Source organism: Canis lupus, chromosome X (assembly GCF_048164855.1).
Source record: "Canis lupus baileyi chromosome X, mCanLup2.hap1, whole genome shotgun sequence".
In the NCBI taxonomy this organism is placed as follows: Eukaryota; Metazoa; Chordata; class Mammalia; order Carnivora; family Canidae; genus Canis; species Canis lupus.
This window is the reverse complement of record NC_132876.1, coordinates 31,433,961-31,460,994: the sequence shown is the minus strand read 5'-3', so window position 1 is coordinate 31,460,994 and position 27,034 is coordinate 31,433,961. Positions and strand designations below refer to the sequence as shown.

General features: G+C 42.7%; 1 pseudogene; it reads right to left on the bottom strand.

The window, feature by feature from the left end:
* Positions 1–888: 888 nt before the first annotated feature.
* Positions 889–2,193, bottom strand: LOC140627990 (rab GDP dissociation inhibitor beta pseudogene; annotated as a pseudogene).
* Positions 2,194–27,034: the final 24,841 nt, after the last annotated feature.

Genomic DNA, 27,034 nt, shown 5'->3' with positions numbered 1-27,034 from the left:
CTTCTGCAGGTTCGTAGGTGACGTAGCTGCCTTTGTTCTTGTACAGGTAAAAGAAGATCAAGATCACGACTGAGAGCAGGGAGGTGAGCCCCAACCATTAAGCAGTTTGTCTACTATTTTTATACGATTACAAAATGGCAACAAAAAAAATAAAAATAAAAATAAAGAAGTCCTTATTGACCCCCCCCCCTTTGGTGATGTGATCATACATGAGACAGGTACAAGGTTAACCGAGGGGGTGAGGAGGGAGCGACGGGAACCACAGCTAGGACCAGACAACGTTCTGCAGGCAAGGGGAGCTTGGAAGAGGCGCCCTGACACCGACGGGGAAGTGGATGTGAAGGAAACAGTGCTAAATGAACCCTTGACGACAGAATTCGACAAGGGAGCTGGCTGCTCGTGTCCCTGACCCCCTAGTTTGTAGAGAAGTGGGAATGGAAGTTAAGTAGCCCTAATCCTACCTTCACAGCTGAGGACAGGTGGTAAAAACGCTCGAGTAGAAGGACTGGTGTGTCCAGATGTGTGGATGGTATGTGTAGGGGGCAGACGACAGGGCACGAAGGGGCAGGGTGGGGACCTGAGCAGCCGCAGCTAGTCACTGCAGTTAAGAAGTCAAAACAGAGATGACCAAATGCAGAGGAGACCCCAATTAGCTCTCCAAGTTCTGGATGATAAGGGGAAGCCATTCTGTCGACTGAGCTCAGTGAGCTCGGGTGGATTAGGGCCAGGAGGCTAGGGCGGGGGTGCCCTAAGCACCAATGGCCGAGAGGGACCCAGCCACGAGGGCCAGAGCTGGGCCAAGCCACCGATGTAGGGGAGGAAAAGGGGGAGGAGCCCAGAGCGTGCTGTTCTCCCCAGCCTAGCGGCGGCCATGCGGAGCCTTGGGCTGGCTAAGGTGAGCAGACGCGGTGACCTGCCGGTGCGGAGCCGCCCCGCCGTGAGACACGTTCCTACATGATATTAGAAAGGGGAGGAGTATTTACTGGTACAGCGCCCTGCAATCGCGGTGCGGATTACAGCAGCAGGCCTACGCTATCGGGGGCATACAGTATGCGTCATTTGCCAGAGTCTGTCCTAGCGAGATGAGTACGTGCACTGCTCCTAGTCTTCCCCGTAGATGTCGTTCTTCTTGCGCTTCATTTCCTCACAGTCAAACTCGGAGCCCGTCATCCTCCTGTAGATGTTTTTAATATCGTCACAGGTGGTCTCAAAGTGAGTTGTAGCATCGTACGTGCGGGAAATGAAGATCTGGCTTTCCGTCCCCAGGTTTTTGGGTACAAGGAGGTCGCTGATGCTAACGAATTTCTGTTAAATTGGTTCCAGAAGCCCCAAAGCTGGTCTGATTTCCTTCTCGGGTTCCTTGGTCTCCACCGTCGTGCTCACTATGGTAATGTACTTCCTTTGCGCGGCCACATTGTGTGCAGAGATCATGCACACGTAGATGTCTGACTTCCGATTGACCTGGTTCTGGGGTATGATGATCTGGCAGGAGTTGGCGTCATTGGTGTTCTTGATGGGGTGGCTGAGAATGCAGATAACCCTGATGAACTGGCCCACCTTCTCTACCCGGTCTTTGACATAGCTGGGGTCACAGATGAGCTGCTTGCAGCGAGCAACCGCTCCTTCAGATTTCACACCAATCACTTTGCCATTTTGCACAATGATTTCTTCAATGGGTTTATTGAGCATGTAGGTGCCACCATAAATAGCACTTAGCCTTGCAAATCCCTGCGGCAGCTCCCCAAGGCCATACAGTGGGTAGAGGTACGGGCTTTTGCCATATCTTGCCAGAGACTCCCTGTAAAGTTTAATCCTATTAATGGTTTCACAACATGGCTGATCTAAATAGTCATTGGTCCTGTAAAGTGCCAGGGCATGGCCAGTAAAGTCTATGACATCTTGTCCCAAGTCAAATTTCTTGTACACCTCCCGCATGGCAGTCTTCTTAGGATCGATGCCCTCAAAAGTTCTGGGATCTTTTTCATCAAAGTTGGCAACATATACTAGGAATTTTCTGAAGCGACGTTTTTCAAACAGTCCCATTAAGCTAGATGCCAGGGCTTCTGCTTCAGTGGAAGGAACCTTGTAGATTTTTCCTCCCTTGTAGACAAAGCTCCCTTCAGTCACTTTGAAATCCAGATAACGAGTGACCTCTGTATAAAGCAGCATCTTCACCAGCTGACCATTGGCCATGAAACTAGTGAGGATTTACACCAAACCCAAAGGCCAGTTGCCTGATTACACATCTCCAGTGGTGCTGCCTTATTCCAAGACTACAGTGGAGGATTTCTGCATGAAGATTCATAAAAATCTTATCAAAGAATTTAAATACACTTTGGTCTGGGGTCTGTCTGTGAAACATAATCCTCAAAAAGTGGGTAAAGACCATACGTTGGAGGACGAGGATGTCATTCAGATTGTGAAGAAGTGAAACCTTCCCTTCTGCCCATCTGCTGGGCCAACCATAGCAGCTTTTCCCGTGACCAAGCACCCTATCCCAAACCCCTTCCGGCTTTGGCAGCCAGTGGATCAGGATTCAGGGGAGGGAGATGGAGGCCCTCAAACTGGAACTTTACTTGTCTTACCTTGGTGTCCCCTTATAAATTCAACTGCATAAAGGACCTGGTAGGCCAGCCAGCTAAAAAAAAAAATGTTGGAGAGGATGTGGAGAAAGGGGAACCCTCTTGCACTGTCGGTGGGAATGTGAACTGGTGCAGTCACTCTGGAAAACTGTGTGGAGGTTCCTCAAAGAGTTAAAAATAGATCTTCCCTACGACCCAGCAATTGCACTGCTGGGGATTTACCCCAAAGATACAGATGCGGTGAAACGCCGGGACACCTGCACCCTGATGTTTCTAGCAGCAATGTCCACAATAGCCACACTGTGGAAGGAGCCTCGGTGTCCATCAAAAGATGAATGGATAAAGAAGATGTGGTCTATGTATACAATGGAATATTACTCAGCCATTAGAAACGACAAATACCCACCATTTGCTTTGACGTGGATGGAACTGGAGGGTATTATGCTGAGTGAAATAAGTCAGTTGGAGAAGGACAAACATTATATGGTCTCATTCATTTGGGGAATATAAAAGATAGTGAAAGGGAATAAAGGGGAAAGGAGAAAAAATAAGTGGGAAATGTCAGAAAGGGAGACAGAACATGAAAGACTCCTAACTCTGGGAAACGAACAAGGGGTGGTGGAAGGGGAGGTGGGCGGGGGGTGGGGGTGACTGGGTGACGGGCACTGATGGGGGCATTTGATGGGATGAGTGTTATGCTATATGTTGGCAAATTGAACTCCAATTAAAGTAAGTAAGTAAGTAAATAAATAAATAAATAAATAAATAAAATAAAAAAGAGTCTTGTATTAATAGGACTTTAATGTATATATAAAACTTTATCATATGGGTACGGAATGAATATTTACCTAGCCCTCTATTTTGGATAGATTGTTTCAGTGTTTTAAAAAAATATTTAATTTATTTACTTGAGAGAGCAAGACAGCACAAACAGGGGGAGCAGCAGAGTGAGAAGGAAAAGTAGGCTCCCTGCTCAGCAGGGATGAAGGGCTCTATCCCAGGACCCTGGGATCATGACCTGAGCCAAAGGCAGATACTTAATCATCTAAGCCACCCAGGCATCCCTAGATTGTTTCAGTATTATCAGTAATGCTGCAATACACATCATTGTGCTTGTATCTTTCTATATATCTCTGATTACTTCCTTAGTATAAATTCTTTTTTTTTAAGATTTTATTTATTTATTCATGAGAGACAGAGAGAGAGAGACAGAGAGGCAGAGATACAGGCAGAGGGAGAAGCAGGCTCCACGCAGGGAGCCTGACGTGGGACTCGATCCTGGGTCTCCAGGATCACACCCTGGGTTGAAGGCAGTGCTAAACTGCTGAGCCACCCGGGCTGCCCAACCTTAGTATAAATTCTTAGGAGTAAAATTATGGGTCAAGGAATATGTAAATTTTTAAAGCTTTTTCTACATTTGGCTAAAAAGCTTGCCAGAAAGGTTGTATAAATGTTCCATCTCTGTTTTTCCAGAGCATGTTTTTTGTTGATAATGGTAGCAACTGGTTGTATGCTGTAGATCCACTTTGGCGATTTTTCTTTTTTTTTTTCCCAAAAAGTATTTTTTAAAGACTTTAATTATTAGAGATTGTGAGCAGGGGGAAGGGCAGAGGGAGAATGAGGAAGGGAGAGAAGAGTCTGACGTGGAGCTTGATCTCACGACTCTGAGGTCACCACCTGAGCTGAAATCAGAGTCTGATGCTTAGCTGACCGAGGCACCCAGGCACCCTGGTGGCAATTTTTCTGTTCCTTGATACAGTGCTATAGGATCTAGCCCCATGCTGGGTTCACACTAGGTCCCTAAAAAATATTTGCTGATTTAGGGCAGCCCCGGTGGCGCAGCGGTTTAGCGCCGCGTGCAGCCCAGGGCATGATCCTGGAGTCCTGGGATCGAGTCCCACGTCAGGCTCTCTGCATGGAGCCTGCTTCTCCCTCTGCCTGTGCCTCTGCCTCTCTCTCTCTCTCTCTGCATCTCTATGAATAAATAAATAAAGTCTTAAAAAATACATTAAAAAAATATTTGCTGATTTAATATCCTTCCTAATACGTTCCTTGAAACTCTTATGTGGGGCATGTGGGAAACAAAATCATCAAAATATTAGTGTGCTTTAACCCTGAATTGTATCACTGAACCCTGATACAGAGTATGGCCTTCAGGGGATAGACAGGTACATTTTGATTGGGAGGAAGAACTTGGGAAAAGTTCAGAGGCTCTAAAGTGGGATGTGTGAAAATAAACCTCATTTAAAATGGAGTGTGTGGGGATCCCTGGATGGCGCAGCGGTTTGGCGCCTGCCTTTGGCCCAGGGCGCGATCCTGGAGACCCGGGATTGAATCCCACGTCGGGCTCCCGGTGCATGGAGCCTGCTTCTCCCTCTGCCTGTGTCACTGCCTCTCTCTCTCTCTCTCTCTGTGACTATCATAAATAAATAAAAATTAAAAAAAAAAAAAGTTTAAAATGGAGTGTGTGGGGGTGATGGGCGCCTGGGTGGCTCAGTTGGTTAAGCTTCCAACTCTTGATTTCGGCTCAGGTCATGATCTCAGGGTCATGAGGTCGAGCCTTGAGTCGAGCTCCATGCTAAATAGGGAAGAGTCGGCCTGAGATTCTCTCTCTCTCCTGTTCCTCCCCTGCATGTGCTTACTCTCCCTTTCTCAAAAAAAAAAAAAAAAATCTTTAAGAAAAATTAAGAATGGAGTCAGGGAGGAAGCCCTGAAGGGGGAGCTCTCACATATTACCACTTGCTATAAGAAGCATACTTTACCTTCCTCAAGAGGAAGCAGTTTACCTTATAAGACCCCAGCAGCAGGAAGAATTTCTCCTTGCTCAGCAACAGCCCAGCCAGTGAGAACTCAGGAAAACAGCTCCTCCCAGCTTCTTCCTTTTCCCTCCTTTTTTATTTTAATTTTTAAAAAAGATTTTATTTTTTCATGAGAGAGAAAGAGAGAGAGAGAGAGAGAGAGAGAGAGGCAGAGACACAGGCAGAGGGAGAAGCAGGCCTTTTTTTGTTTTATGACTTCCACCCACTGCAGGAAGCCCGATGCAGGACTCAATCCCAGGACCCCAGAATAACACCCCAAGCCAAAGGCAGATGCTCAACTGCTGAGCCACACATGCGTCCCTTCCTTTCTCCTCCTTGAGAGCAAGCCCCTCTTCTATTTTCTGGGTTGGCCTGTGACTCATTGTAGTTTTCCTGTTCTGAGTTGTAATTCCTCTGCTGTTTTTGAATAAAGTCATTTTGCTGGTAAAATAACTGGCTCTTTTGTTTTTGAAGGTCAACATTATATGGTGATCCAGATGGGACCCAAGGGTGGTGAACCCCAGAGGAACCAACAACCCCCAGAACCCTGTAAAGTACCCACTTCATTGCCTTGTGCTATCTGCTTCTGTGAGTCATCTTTTTTCTTTTAGTTCGGTAAGTCTCCTCTCGGATCTGAGCTCCCTCCTTCTGGTTGAGCTCTCCGACTTTATTTGGGATCTGTTTAATTTTTTTTGTTTGTTTGTTTTATGAAAGCGTCGTCCTTCCTGGTGAGTACTCTTCTGTTTCCTGAATCTCTGGTTTTGAGTAATGGGTTCTCAATCTGCTAATTCTCTCAGGAGGGTCCTCCTTCTGGGATTCCAGTCAGTTTTACATTTAAAAACTATGGTCCTTCCTCATGTGCATTTTTAACTAGTTGGATCAACTTAACAAAAAATAACTTAGGACTCAGTGGCTGTTATGGGGAACTTTTGATCTTCCCAAACTTGTTTTTCTTAGAACCAAATTAGGAGCTCTAAAATTAAGAAAGAAAGAAAAGAAAGAAAGAGAGAGAGAGAGAAAGAAAGAAAAGAAAGAAAGAAAGAAGAAAGAAAGAAAGAAAGAAAGAAAGAAAGAAAGAAAGAAAGAAAGCTCTAAAATAAAATGAACTGAATGGGATACCTATTTCAATTAATATCTTGAAGCTTCCAAGAGTATACAAGACTCTAAAATCATCTCTTTATAAAATACTATTTTAAATTAACCAAGGTGAACAAACCATTGAAAGAATGCAAAACAAAACAAAACAAAACAAAACTTTTCAGGCTTCTCTCTTTGTCCCCTGCCCTCTTTGTCTCCAGCCCTATATCTTTTATGCCCTCTGCTTCCTCATTCTGGTTCTCACAGTAAGCTTCCCCTTTTCTCAACATCTCCCTTCTCTGAACCCATTAGAACCTGCCCCTTTAAAATTACTCTTGGAGGATCCTGATGCTAAGTCCCTAATTTCCCATGTCCCCTGGACTAAGGCTGAACTGAGCTGTAGTCAAATATTTTCTTGGAGTTACTGAAGATCCTCATAGATTTGCCAAGGAATTTTATACAGTCATCCAGACCTACCAACCAGGTTCCTCAGATTTGTATCAGCTAGTTCACACGCTTGTTGGCGAAGACCAGGCCCAGCACTTGTTGGCGAAGACCAGGCCTAGCACTGGATGAAAACAGCTAATTGGAATGATCCTGAAAAATCTTTAGAACTTTATTTTTTTAATACTTTATTTATTTGAGAGAGAGCACGAACAAGCGCAAGCGAGGGAACGTGTATGTGTGTGTGCGCACGCACGTGCACGGAGAGTATGCCAGCACAAACAGAGGGGAAAGGGAGAAACAGGCTCTCCTGTGAGCTGGGAACCTGACGTGGGCTCGATCCCAGAACCCTGGGATCATGATCTGAGCGGAAGGCAGATGCTTAACCGACTAAGTCACCCAGGTACCCCTCTTTAGAACTTTAAATGAGAGACCAACCCCATGCCTTGTTATATGATCAGTCTGGGCAATTACTAAACAGCTTCACCTGGCAGTCTCTAGGGCTCTCCTAAAACCTGTTGATTGAAATAAGATTGAGGCTTGCACTCAGAAACCCAGTGAACCTGTGCACAACTATTACAGTCATCTCCAAATTATTTTTAAGGAAAATTCTGGCCTTTCTATGAGTGTCAAATCCATTCAGCTACCCTTCAATTCTGTGTTCATTAAAGAGCTGAACTGGTATTTTTCCCTTGTAGTTAAAGGATGAGGATGGAATGGGAAACTGTCTACTTGAGATTTGGTTAATTTAGCAATGTGGCCCACCCACACCCCAGAGAATTCAACTATAAGGAAGACCACTAAAATCCTTAATTTTCAACTCCAACAAATGGAGGGCCCCTGAAATAAAACCAACCCCCTCTTGGTCTCTGCCATTGTTGCAAAAAAACAGGACATTGGAAGAAAGATTGTGCCAAGTGGAAGCATTCTAGATGCCTTCAGCCCTCCAACAAGCCTTTCCAGGTCCCTCCAAACTCCTAGCTACAGGACTCCAAAGAACTACAGGAGCTTTTCCCAATCCTTCCTCTCCACCAGCTTGGAGAAAAAACTTTCTAGATTAGGGATGAATGTCTCTGTGTCCTTATCAATACCGGAGCTACACTCTCCGTGTTCATCCTCACTCTTATTAAACAGCCCCTGCTCAAAGTACTGGAATGGTTCAAGTAGTGGGGATCTCTCACAAAACTCAACAGGTTTCTATCTTTAAACCAATTCCTTCTTGTTTCCTTTAAGAGATACTTATTCCTTTCTTCTTAGTTCATCTGCCCCATTCATTTTTGGGGGCTGAGATTTCTTAGAAAAATAATGTATTGGACTTTTTTTCCTCCTGAAAGGGGGAGATAATTCTAGAATTTGATAGCAACAACTGAAATTGCCAACTAGGTGAATCAGATGACCCTTCAGTATCTTTTATTTTTTCCATCAAATTTTTCACTGTGATTGATTTCTCTGTGGATAAAGCCAATAGATTATCCCTTTGCCTTTTGGGGAAAGAATGCAGTGTACCTGGATGGTAATACCCGTGGGTTTTGCTCAGTCTTTCCTACTTCTCCCAAACCTTGAAAGTGGATTTGGAAATACTAAATTACCTGGAAGTTCTGCTTTATTACAATACTTAGGCAGCTTGCTTTTCTTATCCCCTTCTCAGGTGTCTTTGCAGGGACAGCATCCATCCATTTAGGCTGTTAGCCTTAAAGGGACACAAAGTTTCCAAGGAAAAACTACAGTTTGTTCAGACTCTGGTTTGATATTTGCAGCACCTGAGTTCAGAACAAAGGCTACACCTGTAGATCCAAATAGGCTTCATGGCATTCTGAACTTCCCCAAACTACCCCAATTATAAGGTTTTCTCAGGCTAGCTGGTTACTGTGCAAAATTGGATTCCAAACTCTCTAGCTGTAATAATCTTAACCCTGCCACCATTCTTCCTTCTTTGTGGACAATACTCCTCATAATTCTTAGACTCCTCATGATGGCTTACAGAATACGCCTTTGGATAACGCAGACTTTTGGTGGTTTACCAAGAGTTCTTATTTAAAAGGTGAAAATAGTAAACATTATGTTGGCTATGCTATTACAATTTAAAAAAATTTTTTTAGAAAATTTTAAATTTTATTTTATTAAAATTTTTTTTAAAATTTAAATTCAACTTGCCAACATACAGTATAACACCCAGTGCTCATCCCATCAAGTGCTCTCCTTAATGCCCGTCACCTAGTCACTACATCCCTCCACTCTCCTCCCCTTCTGCAACCCTTTGTTTGTTTCCCAGAGTTAAAAGTCTCTCATGGTTTGTCTTCCTCTCTAATTTTCCCTCACTCAGTTTCCCTCCTTTCCCTTATGGTCCCTTTCACTACTTCTTTTTTTTTAATCTTTTTTAAAAAGATTTATTTATTTATTTATGATAGACATAGAGAAAGAGAGAGAGAGAGAGAGGCAGAGACACGGGAGGAGGGAGAAGCAGGCTCCATGCCAGGAGCCTGACGTGGGACTCGATCCTGGGACTCCAGGATCGCGCCCTGGACCAAAGGCAGGTGCTAAACCACTGAGCCACCCAGGGATCCCCTCACTACTTCTTATATTACAATTTTTTTGAAGTTGTCAAGGCAGCACCTTTGCCCTCAGCTATCTCGGCCCAACAGGCTAAATGATATGCTCTTGCTTAGACCTACATTTTAGCCAAGGGCAAAACTGCAGATATCTATACTGATAGCAGGTAGGCCTTTGGAGTAGCTAACGACTTCGGAATGCTATAGAAACAGTGAGGCTTCCTTACTTCTAGTGGGGACAAAATTAAAAATGGCCTTTATGTTCAGGAATTATTAGATGCCATACTCTTGGCAGGTGCTTTGGCCATTATCAAGGTCCCTATGCATTCCAAACTGGATTCTTTGGAAACCAGAGAAAACCACCTTGTTGATATTTCCACAATAGATGCTGCTCTCAAAGGAACCAACAAACAAATCTCTGTCATGGTCCAACGGTATGTTCCCCTTTTCAAATGATAATCTAGAAAAATTGACTAGAGATGCCCAACAATCAGCCCCAGGAAAGGAAAAACAATATTGGAAACCTAATGACTGTAGGTTCGATTGAAAAAAGAAAACTCTAGGTTGGGCCAAATAATAATCCAGTGCTGCCAGAGACTCTAAAGTTCCCATTACTGACTAGGGTATATGTATCCAGTCATTGGTCTGCTGAGAAAAATGAAAACCTTTTGAGCCAATACTAGTGAGTAAATATTTACAAGACCATGGAGTGACTGCTTTGCTTGCCCCACCTGCCTGAAATATAATTCAAGGAAACTTGTCTACACCGCTCCTGGACACTTTAAGTTGCCCGATGGACCAAAGTTTGGCAGAAGTGTTTTATTCAACTTCCCTCATCTCATGCCTATAAATATGTCTTTGTAATGATTTGTATGTTTTATCAATGGACTATTTTTGTGGCTAAAATCCTACTAGAAAAGATCATCCCTACCAGGGTAATCCCCTTTCAAACTTCATAGTGACCAGGGGACTTGCTTCAGGTTTGTGCTGTTAGGCCATTGTTACAAAACTTCCACTGTGCTTACTACCCTTTATCCTCAGGGCGAGTCGAACATACTAATGGTACCATTAAGCAAAATTTGTAGAGATCCTTCAAATACTCTGGCAAAAAGCCCTGCTGTTAGTTTTCCTACTTATTAGGTCTACCTCTTTGGAACCTATAAACTCTCACCCTTTGAGATAATCACAAGATGGCCAGTGTAGTTGGCTCCTGCTTCTTCTGATCCACAAATGGTAAAGGGGGATATACTTCAATATTGCAAAGACCTAATTGCTTCTGTTGAGAATAACCATGCTTTAGTAGAACAATCTTTCCACAGTGCATTCCCCGGAGACAAAGACTTCAAATATCACAGTCCAGAGATTTCATCTATTGGAAAAGATATCTCCAGAAAGACCCTCTTCAACCCTGTTGGAAAGGCCCCTATCAGGTACTGTTAACCAACCCCTGTGCTGCCAAACTCCAAGGAATGATTCTTGGAGCCATGTGTCACATCTTTTTCTTTTTTCTTTAAAGATTTAACTTCTTAAATCATCTCTCCATCCAATGTGGAGCTTGAACTCATAACACCGAGATCAAGAGTCGCATGCTCCTCCATCTGAGCCATCCAGGCATCCCCCCACCCCCATGTGTCACACCTTAAGGAAGCACAAAACCCTGATTAGATCTGCACACCAACTGCATACCTGGAATTAAAGATTTCCAGGAATTGAAGCAAACGACAGCCAAAGGAGACAGCTTTCTCAAGATGACTGGACCAGACCTGTATACCTTTTTCTTGCTGTTGGTTCTTAAACCATATTTATCCCCTTTCTTTCATGGTCTAATCTATTGCAAAAGCAGAACCTTTCTGACTATTGGATCTGACACCAGAAATTTTGATTCGTTCTTCCCTATTTATTATTTGTTCCCCTGCACCCAAGGGAAATACAAACGAGCTAACTCCTCTTTGCAAGGCTTTTTAGAAAGAGTTTTATTTATTTGAGAGAGAGTGTGTGACAGAAAGCAAGAGAAAGCAAGCAAGCAGAGAGAGGCAGAGGGGGAGAGAAAGAGTCTGAAGCAGACTCCATACTGAGGGTGGGGCCTGACTTGGGGCTCGATCCCACAACTGCAAGATCATGACCTGAGCTGAAACCAAGAGACTGATGCTCAACTGACTGAGCCACTTAGGTGCCCCTGCAAGGCTTTTAGAAAAGACCACTTTAGGTGGGATGGTTCCTTCCAGAAGTTCTCCTCATCTTATTCTATATAATTATTTTTTAAAAGATCTTATTTTTAAATAATCTGTGCACCTGATGTGTGGTTCAGACTTATAACTCTGAGATCAAGGGTTGTAAACTCTACTGACTGAGCCAGCTAGGCATCCCCTCTGTATGATCATTTTTTTAAGTAGGCTCCATGCCCAGCATAAAGTCCAGTGTGGGGCTTGAATGCATGACCCTGAGATCAAGATCTGAGCTGAGATCAAGAATTGGACGCTTAACCAGCTGAGCCACCCAGGCTCACCTGTATAATCATTTTTAAGCTTTATACCTGTTGCCTCTCAAACCTTTCTAGAAACTATGTGCCCAAATAGGATGATGCAAGCTTAGCACTTCAAGATGATCTTCAACATTTATCTCAGATGGGAAGTGCCTGATAGTTCTCCCTCCTACCCTTCCCCATACTCATATGTGACCTCAGGGGTTTCCAATCTATGTACTTTCCCTGATATGGGACATGACAACCAGGAAGAGTCCTTTCTGACACCAAGGGGACAAATCCACTAAATATGAAAAAAAAGCCAGCACAACCCTGACTTTTGATTAGGAATCCTTTTTGAAGAAAGACCTTGATCGAAAGGGAGAAATGCGAAAATAAAGGAAACCTCATTTAAGATGGAGTCAGGAAGCCCTGAAGGGGGAGCTCTCATGTATTACTACTTGCTGTAAGAAGCCTCTCCCATTTCCCAGCAGGAAGCAGCTTACTTTATGTACCCCAGCCAGAGGAAGGAAGAATTTCTTGCCCAGCAACAGCCCAGCCAGTAAGAACTCAGTGAAACAGCCCCTCCCAACTTCCTCTTTTCCCCTGTAAATTAAGCCCCTCTCCTGTTTTCTGGGTTTGCCTTAGTTTGCTTGTCTTGAATTATCATTCTTCTGCTATTTCTGAATAAACTCATTTTGCTGGTAAAATAACTGGCTCTTTTGTTTTTTAAGGTCAACAGATGCAGAAACCACCTGAGGTTTCTGAGAACAGACCGAAGGGGTCTGAAAAACTGAAGTTTGCTGGGGAGGGAGGTAGTGTCTGAGGCATTATGGTAGTTGTTGTGGGGGGTGGGAGAAATCAAAACTCCTGCCAATTACTGGCTTCCCACTACCCCACTCCTTTAAGCTCTCAGGATGTTAATTGACCTAGTTTTTTTTATGTAAAACATTAGTGTACAAAAGTCTCCCAGCAGAAATCTGGGCATAATTATACTGAGTTGTGCTTTTATTTTTTTGGAGGGGTGGTATACGAGTTTCATCTAAATTCCCCACCCCCTGTGTCATCCATGTGGTATTACTAGTCAAGTGGGACCAGTGGCCAGAGGTCTGGGCTTCCCCTCATTGCTGCTCCATCCACCCTGTGCCTGAAATACAAGTAGGGTGGGCAACCACACAGGCCCCAGGACTCTCCAGCAGGAGCCCATCATGGTTTTAGAAAAGAATAGGCCATGGCTGCCTGTATTTAATTACCAGATGTCATTAAATAATAAAAATATGTGAGCACTCAAATTATACCAGACTCTTCTTGGATGATTTTATGTCATCTCAGTTAATCTTTCTAACAACCTGGTAAGATAGATCCTTATCCCCATTTTACAGTTGAAGACATGGACTTAATTAACTTACCTGGGTCACCCAACTTGTATGTTGCCGATTTAGGATTTGAAATTGGATTTGAAACCTCATCCATCTGATTCCAGACAGCTGCTCCTAACCACTGCCTGATTTGAAACACAGGGTGATGTGCTCTTCCTGAATCCATTTCCTGCATCACACATCTTATTTTCTTAGATTCTACCACTTGAAATTCAATCCTTTGGATTCTGAAGGCTTTTCCTACCCCAAGGTCTCTTTTTTCGAGGTACCTATCAAAAGGAGCAGCAATGGCTTAAGCACATTAGATAGCATTTGAGTGGAGGAAAATTGGTTATTAGCTAAGTTCCCTAAACAAAGGACACAGGCGGTTGTTTCCTTAAGGTAATCAGTTTTGGCAAATCAGGAACACAAAGGTCCAAAGAAGAAGACATAAGATTAAGTATAAATGTTATATTGGTATCAGACATTTGCTACTCCTTAGGAAGCCAATTCTTTGGGGCTTCATTGGTTTTGCATTCCAGATAACTTATTAGCACATAAGGTAAACACTACATTTTAATTCTCAGAGGCCCCTGATTTCACCTTCTGCCTTCCTTGCCTCCTTTAAAGCTCCCTTGATTTCTCAAGATTACAGGAAGATTCAGTCAGGTTTGTATATCATGAGGGAGTTTTTCTCCCCAGCAGGCTGAGATAACGTGCTGTCACAGGTCCTTTGATATTCTTCTTTCGCTGTACATTTTAATAGGTACTTGCTCAGATTAATCAACAATCTGTATGATACCCTCCGTTCCCAGAGACTACTTTTTTTTTTAAGAAATCGTTTTTCTTTCAAAAAAAAAAAAAAAACAATCTGTATGATGTAACAGTGTATTATTGAGTGCATGTTATAATCCAGACTCTGTACTAAGCACTTTCCATGCATGATCTCATGAAAGTCTCATGAGTGTGAGAACAAATTCTATCCCGGAAAGGCCAGCTTGTTCGAAGTTACAAAGATAGCAGAACGAGGATTTAGGTCGAGTCTCACTTCAGAGTCTCATAACCATGCTTGGTGGTAGCTATAGTTAGACCATAATAATTGACCTAAATATAGAAATAGGGGTTCTAATGAAAGGTGGTAGGGTATTTACTGACCAGCAGCATGGCCTGTGCTACTATTGTGCTGGTTTCTGTAGGGATGACTATCAATGAAATAGCACATTTATAATAATTAATATAATCTAATAAAGAACAATTATCATTAGTATTTTATTTGTAACAGTAGCTAACACTTCCCTCATTTAATCAACAAATATTCATTGAGTCTTCCTATAATGTCCAAAGATTGGGCAAGGTTCTGGGGATACAAAAGCAAGCAAAAAAAATATGTGTTTCTTGCTTTCTTGTGCTTATATAGTTTAGTGGCAGAAACAGACATTAAACAATCACTCTGATAACTGTGTAATTACAGAGCTAAGAGATCAGAAGGGAAAGGACATGATTCTTAGTGGGCAAATAACGAAAGAACATGAAATAGATGATGGGTTGGGATCAGGATAAGGCTTTCCCTGAAGAAGAGAAGGGTAGTTGCAATGAAGTAGGTGAGGAGGGGGTGGGAGTCGAGCTGAAATGCACATCTCAGGGAGGGGAATAGCATTAGCATCTGTCTTAAGGATTTGGTCTCTATGCTGAGAGCACTGAGGAGTCACTGGAAGGTTTTAAGCAAAGGCCAGCCGTGAGCAGATTTACATTTGAGTAAGATTTCTGGAGTTGTTGCAGGGATGATGGATGGGAGGGGAGCAAAAGTGGAAGTTGGGACCAGTGAGCAATAGTCCAGGCTAGAGATGATAACTTAGATGGGTTGTGGCAGTGGAGGTGGAAATGTATTTGGGAGGTGGCAGATTTCTTGGAGGTGGTGCCGATAGAACTTGGTGAGAGATTCAATAAGGTGTGGGATGGAGGAGGGCAGTGATGCCCTTTCATCTTCATGGCTATGCTATGAGTGAGGTGTTGCTATCCCCTCTTTTATGAAGAAGGAAACAGACTTCTCATGGCTTTAGCATAAAGTCTACAGGCTTCCTAGAACCGTTGGGACATTCAGCCAGACTCTTGGCTTACATATCCTGGTCTCCTCTGCCAATATGCCCCTAGCTCTCTGTGCTCCAGCTACAGTTGCCCTTTAGTTATTTGTCATGCCAAGCTCCTCCTAGTCTTAAAGCCTTTTCATATGCTATTCACTTGACCTGAAATGCTTTTTTCCATTTCTTTGCCTGGCTCCCTCTTTCCTTGGGGAAAACCTCTGATCTATCAGACTGGGTTAGGCCATTAGGTTATTTGCTCTCCTGTCACTCTATACTTTTGCACTGATTACACTTGTATCTAGTTTTTTGTGTGATTATTTTTGGTCCGTCCCTCCTACAAAACTGTAAGCTCCGGAGAAGGGATCTTGTTTGTCTTCTTTATCTCCCTATTCCTAATGACTAGCATAGGGCTTAACATATAGTAAAGTGTTATGTACATGTTGAATGAATGACTGAAGCTTTTAGAGTCTAAGCTACCTTGCCTACTGTTAAAGAGTAAGTGACTGATCCAAGACTTGGACTAAGTCTACCTAACAGGAGAGCCCAAGCCCTAACCACTATGCAAGACTGTCACTGTTCATGTTTGCAACTGGAATATGTCAAAGCCATACAGCAATTGCAAAAGAACTTAGAATCGTTTTCTTTTTTCCTCCTCTCCCCTCCCTTCTTCTTCCTTTTCTTCCCTCCTCTCTCCCTTCTTACATCCCCACCTCCCTTCCTCCCTGCCTGCCTCCCAGTGTTTTTCTTTTATAAGATTTGGAAAGACTGTAAGAAGTCATCTTGTCCAACCTGTGCATTTTACGAATGACAAAACTGAAGCTTGACCAAATTGCCTGCCCAGAGGCCATAGTTATTGGCAGACTTAATATCTTTATCTTTTATGGTGGGCATCATTCTAGCAAAATCAATGGAGATCTAATTAATTTCAATCTTGTTTACCCAATATCCGTTTGTTATAACCAGGTTAGTCTCATCACTGACCTGGGTGCATGCTTTGCTCATTTTTACCTCAGTAGCATGATACACACTGGTCCCTTTGCTTGGAACTTATTTTTTCTTTCCAACCTATCTATTCCTCCTTCAAGCCCCAGCTCAGTTCTTATCCCCTCCATGCAGACTTTCTGGCTTACTGTAAAGTCATACAGCAGTCTCTATCACTCATTTGGCCTATAATCACACATCAATGTATATTTTCTTTTAAATGTTCTTAGGTGTGTTTTTTTCTTTGCAGACTGCCCTCACCCCAAGCTTCTCAAGGGCAGGAACCATTTCATATTGCGTACCTCTTTTATAATCCTTTGGATCTCTAGAAAAGCACTATACATATAGTAGACACTCAAAGAATAATTCTTGAATGAATGAATGATGTGAGCAAGAAAAAAATGAAATGGTAAACTCTGCCATCTTGTGGCTATCAGTCTTTAGTGTTGCCATTTTCACTTTTTCATGTTGAAATTAGAAAAGTGGCACATTGTAATAAACAAAGGTGATGGTGGTAAGGTGGGAAAGGTTTCTTTTCCTTTTGCTCAATGTGCCAACAGCATGGCTACTGAAATAGTATATATATGTTTAATATTTTCTTTTTTTGTTTAATATTTTCATCAAAGAAAAAGAATGATTATACTTTCTATTTGTACAACACCTAAACGTTTATAAAGGTCCTGTAGGGCCATTACCTATTTTGAGTCTCATAGCAACTCTAGGAGACAGGCAGGCAGATATTGTTACTGTCAATTTACAGATGAAGCTTAGAGATTCTTACTCAGAGTTAATAAATATACATTGAGGACCTGTTACATGTCAGGCAGACTGGTAGGTACTTTCACATGCTAAAGAAGTTAAGTTAGTTGCCCAAGATCACCTGGCTGGTAAGTGGTAGCATCTGTAATCTGACCCAGGTCATCTGACTTTGGAAGCCAGTGCTCAGATGCCACTATCTTTAGGTCAGTCAAATTCCTCTCCTGGGGCCATTTAATTGTTCTCTCTTTTTTGTAGAATGAAATATTTTGTGATTTAAGGTCTGAAGAGCAGAGCTTGGTGTAGGTTATAAGCCTGTACTCTACCTAGAGCAGTGGTTGTCCATTAACATCACTTAGGGAGTTAAAAAAAATTACCCATATCCTGGCCACAGAACAGAGTAATTAAATCAGACTCTGGGGGTGGAGCCCAGGAAAAAGTTGTGGGTTTTTTGTTTGTTTTAAAGCTAATTCCAAGGTGCAGCCAGGGTTGAGAACCACACTGCTCTAGCAGAAAGGTCAGCAAGACAACATTGTAACAGTTGATCCAACTTTTTCAGAGATTGGTCCTGGCAAACATTAAGAGCATTCAATGGCGAAGAGGGAAGAGGAGTAAAGAAACACCAAAATGTAATTAGTTGGGTCTGTTTTTGGTTGTGCAAGCAAACTGAATAGCAGTGACAGAGGCAAATCATCAGAGCTAAAGAAGACCCAGGAAAGAAAAGGACATGGATCTCACTTTGAGGTAGGGAGAGGGATAACAGGCACTTCCTTCTCCAGAAGAGCAAACATTATAAGCCCCTATTCATCCATCCATCTGTTCATTCATTCACTCAAATTATTCACTCATCTACTATATGTCAGGCACTATACTAGGTACTGGAGATATAGCAGTGAACAAGCCAGAAACAGACTTTTAGCCTCATGGAACTTTCATTTCAGTTGTGGGTGTAGGGGAATGGTTCTGCTACAGTGTTCTAGTGAGCTTGAACATCTCCCTATAGGCCATATAGCCAAGGCTCAACCACATTCTGACTCAAGCCTTGGAGGAATGCCCCATAATCCTCTTTGGAACACGGTAAGATAAGCAATTGTGAGTTATTACAAAAGACCATTTCTTATATACCTCCCTATCTAATGGGAGGCTGCCATGAGGCAGTTTCTCATCTGCCTCCCCGGTTCTGGTGAGGCATAGAGCTTTCTACCATCATGCACACAATCTCCTTCAGTATAGGTGCAGTATAAACTGCTTGGCTGTAGTTTAGAGCTGGCTCCTCCACAACAGTGACCCACTCACTGTTCATGTCATTTGTCATCTGGCCCTTCCAATTCAATGTCATCCTGTGGGATTAGGGACGTGGGCGTGCTGACACCACGATGATCTTGCTTTTGCTGCCTATGTAAGTAATAAACTGTATCCATTTGGATTCATTGTCTTCTTGTTGGCTGAATCTATGGAAGTGTAGTAAGCCAGCCTAGCAGCTGCCAATGTGCTGCTGTTTAGGGACTGCTTGACCGCTTGATAGTAGTTCCAGACTGTATAATTTGATCGGAAAAACTTAGCAATTGGCAGAACCCTTACATTGGTTGTTTGGCCAGTAGAGTAAGAGCTGTTGTAGGAGGAAAAGCCAAATAGAAGCCTCAGAAACTCCTCACCCCCATCTACCAACACAATAAGTAAATAAAAGTTAAAAACCGTATTGCATCCCCTGGAGAATTGCAGAATTTAGTGATCTGAAAGACTTATGCAGTGCATTCCCCCATCAGATACCTATTAAATGCACTAGTTGTGGCCCTAAAAAAAAACAAAAACAAAAACAAAAAAAAACAACAACAACAGATGAATCATGGCAGGTGACAATATGAAGTACCACAAATTTTATTAAGTAGTACCAACTGCTCTGTCATATTCGCTAGAGCAGATTAATACAGCCATGTGTATGTGGCTGTTGATCTACTGAATGTGTTATTTACCTTACCCATCAGAAGGCAGATCAGAAGGTATATATTCACGGAGTATGGCCATCAGTGCATATGGCAAATGCTGTAATGTGCTACCCAGATTGCTTTTCGGCAACGAAGCCATTATTCCTCCAGCTGCTGGGAGCACATCTAGATGTCCCTTTTTTTTTTTTTTTTTATTGGTGTTCAATTTACTAACATACAGAATAACACCCAGTGCCCGTCACCCATTCACTCCCACCCCCCGCCCTCCTCCCCTTCTACCACCCCTAGTTCGTTTCCCAGAGTTAGCAGTCTTTACGTTCTGTCTCCCTTTCTGATATTTCCCACACATTTCTTCTCCCTTCCCTTATATTCCCTTTCACTATTATTTATATTCCCCAAATGAATGAGAACATATAATGTTTGTCCTTCTCCGACTGACTTACTTCACTCAGCATAATACCCTCCAGTTCCATCCACGTTGAAGCAAATGGTGGGTATTTGTCATTTCTAATAGCTGAGTAATATTCCATTGTATACATAAACCACATCTAGATGTCCCTTAGGTATCAACCCTCTTTATGAAATGCCTCAGTTAAAGAAAACTGCTTCACCTAAGATCATGCCTCCTTCCAAGGGAAGCCCACATCCAATGACTAGTAAATTCAGCTGTAGAAAGGCCCAGCCCTTTTAAGCCAATTTGGGATTGGGATTGGCAACAAGATACTCTAGTTCTACAGCCTACCATGGGGTTGGCTGAGGCCTTCGTTGGAACTATAGCATAGCTTCACTCCTCCCTCTGCCCAGTGCTTTTCCTCCACCTCTTTTCCACAAGTATGGATCGCAGAGGCACTCCCTAATAAATATCTTGTGCACGGCTCTCCATCTGGATGTCTGCGTTTCCTGGGGAAGCCACACCCCATGACAGTTGGTGCCAGGAGTGGTCTGAGGAAGCAGGTGTTATAATGGGATTTTAGACCTGGTCCACTTACTACCTGGTTGGCATTGAGGACCCCATACTGGTGGTAGGTGGAACATAGATATTCCCTGACACAAGGTAGCAGTGCAATGAAAACTTTCATTGGTTGGAGGAATAAAATCAGCTATTGGGATATGTCAGACGTTTGAGAAATATAGGGAGAACAGTAATCTTTAAGAGAATGGGATTTGGTGGCTATTCCTAAATTTGACTGACACTCTGGAAAAAGATAACAAAAAGCTGGAAATGATTAGCTGGCAATTTAAAATGTGAAAGCCACAGAATCTCCTTGGTAGCATATGCAGAGGCTCACCTCCTGCAGCAGGATGATAAAGAAAGCGAATGACTAGGCCCAGGACTTTAATCATAAGAGTAGTCAGTCTCCAAGGGTGGTTAAAATCCCAACTAAGGCAAGTCTACTATGCCAAGGTCAGGATTCCGGCTGGGAAAGAATGGGACTCTGACATATGAGAGAGGGACTTCTGGGCCTTGAAAACATCAAATTCCCCTATTCCTCTGAACCCTCTGAGAAGTGGCCCACTCTTCCCTATTAAAAGCTAGAACACCCTGTTTGTTTGAACACAGTACAGAGGCCTCTCCCTTGCAAAACAACATGTGCCTATCCCCTGTCCTATTCCTCCTGGACAGTAGGCCAATAACTAGGGTTAAATCATAATGTTATCCAACGGGGGATGTGCTCTGCCTGCTAAGATAGGAAAGGGACAATACCCTGATAAAACCAAGTCATCTAGTCAAAATGTCACAGCAGGAGCTGAGATAGTAGGTATGGATAATGATTTTACTGAATCAAGGGAAATAGAACACAAATTTGGATAAAAGGTCATTTGTAAATATTAGTCTCCTGGGATATAGGATTTAACAGCCTGGCAGAGACCCTGAGAGATGGTGCAGACACACTGCTATGATGGATCCTAGAAGCATGGAGAACATGTTGGCTAAATTGAGTAGAAATACCTGGATTGTCAGTACAGTGGATTAGAAGGCTCAGGGTGGAGCCTGCTGAGTTAATATGTTACATGGAGCCGGAAGATGTACTGGAGGATCATGTTGTGTGGAAGTGCTCGGGGAACACACCGTTCACCAAAGCCATGAAGTTTGTGCTGGTCAGTGGGGCACCAGTGTGACTGAGAACTTCATGTGCAGGCCACATGCAATCACAGAGCTAAGCTGATAACTAGCAATGGGGATGATGGGGAAACAAATAACAGAGGCCAGGTGGCTACACTCAACTGCCAGAAGCTGGATGGATGCAAGAATCATAATGAGCTAGGTCAGAGTGGCAGCCAAGGGGGCCTGACCTAGAAGGAGTTATGGAGGTTAATAGAACATAGCAAACCTAGGAGCAAAATAGATGAGCAGATGACAGGGACACTGCTCAGTCTGCAAAATCAAAAGCAATCAAAGTTTAATCAGGAGGCCGAAGGGAGTTGCTCCAATACCAAGTCATGACCCCTTGCCGAGTTGCCGGACATAAGCCAGTTTTCAGATCTGAAACCCATGGACTAAGTGGGGCCCAAGTCCCCTGGAAGGCAGTAATGATTTCTTCAGTCCTTTCCCAGAAGGACTCATGGCCATTTACTTAGGTAGCTGTGCACCGGAGAAAGGAACCCAAACGTTTTGAAAACCATTTGACTGATGGACATGGGGGTAGAAAACGTTGTTTCCTCAAACTGGGGAGGGGGAGGGGAACACTTTGTGCTGCAATTTATACTGCAGAGAGGATCTCCATGGGATCAGACTGAAACTAGTATCCAGCTAAGACCAAATTTTTGACTACCTCTCCCCCTGGCCCTATCCTGCTTGATGTACTCCCTTCTCCTGAAAGCACCTCCCCAGTAAATCATGTGCACCAGGAATCCTTGTCTCAGGCTCCATTCTGGCAAACCTAACCCGAGACAAACTGTCCGTTAATACATGAAACGTTCATAGTAATGCACAGTATGGTTGTGTCCTACATGTAACCATTCTCCAAGTGGTGGACATTTGGGATTTATCTTATCTTTTTCTATTACAAAAATAATGCATCAGTGAATGCCCTTGCATCTGACTATGTCCCTTAGGTCCTCAAACCTCTTTATATAACTTGCCAGCAGAAAAATTCACCTAGGATTCCAGGTAGTCTCAAGAGGGCTATGAATATTAGCTTTGTGGGCTGTGGCTATATCCAAGGAAACTAATTACCTAAGGTAAGTAGTAAGAAAGTCTATGAATTCTGGGGCTACACAGAGGCATTTGTGAAAGGGTCACAAATTAGAGAAAGGAAAGGATGAAGGATGATTGGAGAAATAAGATAGTGAGAATAGTCCAGGTAAGCTTCAAGGAAGTGGGTAAAGTAGCATTTAGGAGTATTTTTACTAGGGGGGAAATTAGAATTTGAGGTTAAGTAGGACTAAAGGGCAAACTAGGACTAGATTTGAATATTCTGGTTAATTAGGAGACTGGCAAGATAAGGAGAAGGAGTAAAGTGAGGATCTTAAAGTACAGTATTGGAAATTACAGTCAAAATGGCTGAAGTCAACAGGTGCACCTAGGAATGAGCCAGTAAGGAATACAAATGCCTAAGAATCATTTTTCTTGAACTCATTTCCTGTAGTGCTTTTCTGAAAGAACACTGTGCGCCTTTCTAAGCTTATTTTCTTTGTTTTGATCATCATTCCTCCCTCACTTCCTGTCTTTGTTGCCAAGACCCAGGAGGCAAAGATAGGCAAGAGAACAGGTCATGGACTATAACTGGACAAGCTGTGTGACTCAGGAGGACAAACAAAGGTTGGGGCATGGGAACCCTGCTTTGGCTATGCTCCTACACAGATGGGGCACCCGGCCTAATTTTTGTTCTATGTATCCATTAATATGACAATGTACATTTCAGGATTGTTCCATTCCATGTGTTCCAATGGCATGCTGCTTTTATTCCCATTATACCACTGTTTTCATTCTGACTTGCATTATAGTTAAATTATTTACTATTCTGAGGTCACAGAGTGGTGGCTGATGGGACACCTCTGGCCCATACATATGCTTCATTAAGCTAACACATGTTCACATTAAAAAAAAAAAATAGTTGAGGCAGCCCGGGTGGCTCAGCGGTTTAGCGACGCCTTTAGCCCAGGGCGTGATCCTGGAGTATGGGGATCGAGTCCCACTTTGGGTTCCCTACATGGAGCCTGCTTCTCCCTTTGCCTGTGTCTCTGCCTCTCTCTCTGTGTGTCTGTCATGAATAAATAAATAAAATCTTTTAAAAAATAAAATAAAAATAAAAAAATAGTTGCTGGTATTTCAAAAACAGGAGGGTCATGCAAAAATATGGATTCCTGACTTCTGAAAAAACAGAATCTGGCACATAGGGCCTCCATTTCCTTATGACAACTGGGACTGAGCAGTGGCTACTCTTGTTTTTGACTTGACATTGAACTTGAAAGTCCCTTACTGTTTTTCATGGAACTGGCATTGTTGTTCTTATAGTGACATTTAGAAGAGAGTGAAACATTTTTCTATATCCAGTTTATATAAAAACTGGGAAAACAATAGCTAGGCTGAGAGGGGAGAAGACTTTTTTTTTTTTAAGACTGCTGTGATTTAAGAATTAAAGGATGGATGAGTGCCTGGGTGGCTCAGTCGGTTAAGCATAGGACTCTTGGTTTTGGCTCAGGCCATGATCTCAGGGTTGTAAGATCAAGTCCCGTGTCTGGCTCCAGGATCTGCAAAGAGTTCGCTTGAGAGTCTTTACCAATTTCTCTCCCTCTCCTGTGCTCTCTCCCCAAATGTACTCTCTCTCATCAATCAATCAATCAATCAATCAATCTTTTTGAAAAAAGAATAAAGGACGGAGGTGGGGTGAACACCGTTAGGCTAGGGATGAGAACTTGGGCAAAACTGCTGATATGGCAGAGGGAGAAGGTAGAGGAGCTAGCTCCGTCACTTCTCTTACCAGGCTTTTCTTTCTTTTTTTTAAGATTTTATTTATGAGAGACAGAGAGAGAGAGAGAGACAGACAGACAGACACAGGCAGAGGGAGAAGCAGGCTCCATGCAAGGAGCCCATCGCGGCACTCGATCCCAGGTCTCCAGGATCACGCCCTGGGCTGAAGGCAGCGCTAAACCGCTGAGCCACCCGGGCTGCCCTCTTACCAGGCTTTTCAGGGGAAAAACCACTCCGAGGACATATTGTACTGTTTCTCTGTCTTCAACGGAAATTTTCATTGTCTACACTGTGCCAGGCACTGGGGATGCAGAGCTGAGCATAGGAGACATAGCTTCTGCTCTCATGGAGCTTGCAGTTGACTGGGGGAGCCATACATTGATAAATACTATGAGGGAAGATAAGAGGATGCTAAGGAGACAAACACTGGAGAAACACTTTTCTAATCTAGGGGATCAGGGCAGGCTTCCATGGGGAAATGACACTTAAATTGGAGCCTGACAAGTAAATGGGAGTTAGGTGAAGAGGTGGGGATAGAGCTTTACAGACAAAGGGCAGAGCATGTGCAAATACCACAAAACAGGCAGGAGTTTGGCACCACTGAAGACCTGACAGGAGGTCAAGTGGCTGCAGTTTGGAGCAGGTAGGAGAGTGGCTGCAAATGAGGCTGGATCTTTTCTTCAGAGCAGTGAGAGTCACCAACAGGTTTTAAGCAAAATGCCCCGTGATGTGAATTGTAATTCTTTCTACAGCTACCCAGTAGTGAGTTCTTGTCCACTGAAGGCTTATCATTCTCATTTTATCTTAATTATTCCTTTAAAGGCCCTTTCTCTAAATACAGTTACAGCCTGATGTATTGGAGGTTAGAGCTTCAATATATGAATGGGAGGGGACATAATTCAGCCCATAACAATGAGCCGTGTGCACTAGAAACGCCTCTGGTGCTTGTAAAGAGTGTTAAGAATCTTGTGCTTCATCCCAGATTCACTGATTCAGAATCTACTTGTCATGAGTCTGAGGACACGTGGGTCGTTCAACTCTAGAAGCCTTCGAGTTGGCAGGACTTCACACTCTTCTCTTCACCAAGAGTACGTACGCCTGAGGGGAAATCATGTTTCCCCTTTCGTTCCTATCAGTGCTAGGAGGAAAGAATCACACTCCTTTGTTGGGCTCCTCTTAACCTCTTGGCACAGGCCAAGGCCCTGGTACGTGCGTTGCCTCTGCCTCGTAACCCTGGACAGAAACGCCTGCCTAACTTCCGCAAGATCAGAAGGCATGTACTACTGTCTACTCTGTTTCAATTGCTTTCAATAGACTTCACATTTTTACCTATGTAGGAATATCAGTAATAATAGTAATAGAAATACTGTCCAATGTATACTGAATGATACTACATTTCAGGAATTATGTTAAACATTTTATATTATTGCATTGAATCTTTACAGCAAAGCTATGGAGTTAGTTATACTCATTTCTATTTTACGAATGAAAAACAGGATCAGAGAGGTTGTTACTTAGTGAAGGTGGCACAGCTAATAAATGGCAGATTCTGGACTCTAACCTCCATCTATATATCTCTAAGTACATGTTTTTCTACCATGGTGGGGATCTTGCCCCTAGGTTCATGAGAAATGCTGGTCTGTAAATTTCTTTTCTTCTACTATTTTAGTCTGGTTTTGCTATCAGGGTCATGCTGGCCTCATGAAATGAGGAGCTTGCTTCTCTATTGTCTTCTGATGGAGATTGTGTAGAATTGATGTTATTTCTTCTTTAGATGTTTAGTGGTGAAATAATCTAAGCCTAGATATTTATTTTTTGGAAGGTTTTAAAAATTTGACTTCAATGTCTTTAATAGTTACAGGAATATTTAGGTTGTCTATTTCATCTTGGATGAGTTTATATAGTTTGTGGTTTTCAAAGAATTAATCCTTTACATAAAGTTTTCAAATTTCAAATAGAGTTGTTTGTAGTATTCTTTTATTTTCCTTTTAATGTCCAAGGCGTTTCTGCTGATAGTCTCTTTCATTTCTGGTATTGGCGATTTGTCTTATCTTCCTTCTTTTATCAGTCTTTGTCAGGTTTATTAATTTGATTGATTTTTTCAAATCATTAACTTTTATTTTCATTTATCTTCTCTATTGTTTTCTGTTTTTAATTTTATTAGATTTTCCTCTATGATTTCTTTTCTTCTGCTTACTTTGGGCTTTTTTCATTCTTTTTTTCCCCTAACTCCTTATTTTTTAAAGATTTTATTTATGAGAGAGAGAGAGAGAGCATGAGCAAAGGTAGAGGCAGAGGGAGAAGCAGACTCCTCGCTGAGTGGGGAGCTCGACATGGGGATCGATCCCAGGACCCTGGGATCATGACGGGAGCTGAAGGCACATGCTTAACGGACTGAGCCACCCAGGTGCCCCTTATTTGCTTTTAATCCATCAAGTGTACTTTTCACTTCAGTTGTAGTTTTTCATGTCTAGAAGCTCCATTTGAGTCTTTTTATATCTTCCATTTCTCATCTCATCATGCTCGTGTTTTTCTCTGCCTTCTTGAACATATAAAGCATATTTACAAGAGCTTTTTTTTTAAGATTTTATTTGTTCATGAGAGAGAGAGAGAGAGAGAGAGAGTGAGAGAGAGAGGCAGACACACAGGCGGAGGGAGAAGCAGGCTCCATGCTGGGATTCTGATGCAGAACTCGATCCTGGGACTCCAGGATCACGCCCTGGTCCAAAGGCAGGCACTGAACCACTGAGCCACCCAGGGATCCTCCCTACAAGAGCTTTTTTTAATGTCCCTGTCTGCTGTTTCTATACTTTTGTTCATATCTTATTATCTTTTTATTGACTTTTTTCCTGATTAGGAGTCATATTTTTCTGCTTCTTTGTGTTCCTACTAACTTTATACGGAATGACAGACATTATTAGATTTTTGTTAGTTGCTGGACTTTATTACGTTCCTTTAAATAGTGTTGGATTTCTTTTTCTTTTTATTTAGTTATTTATTTTTATTTTAAATTCAAGTTAGGTAACATATAGTACATTATTGGTTTCAGAAGTAGAATTTATAGCAGCAATGTCCACAATAGCCAA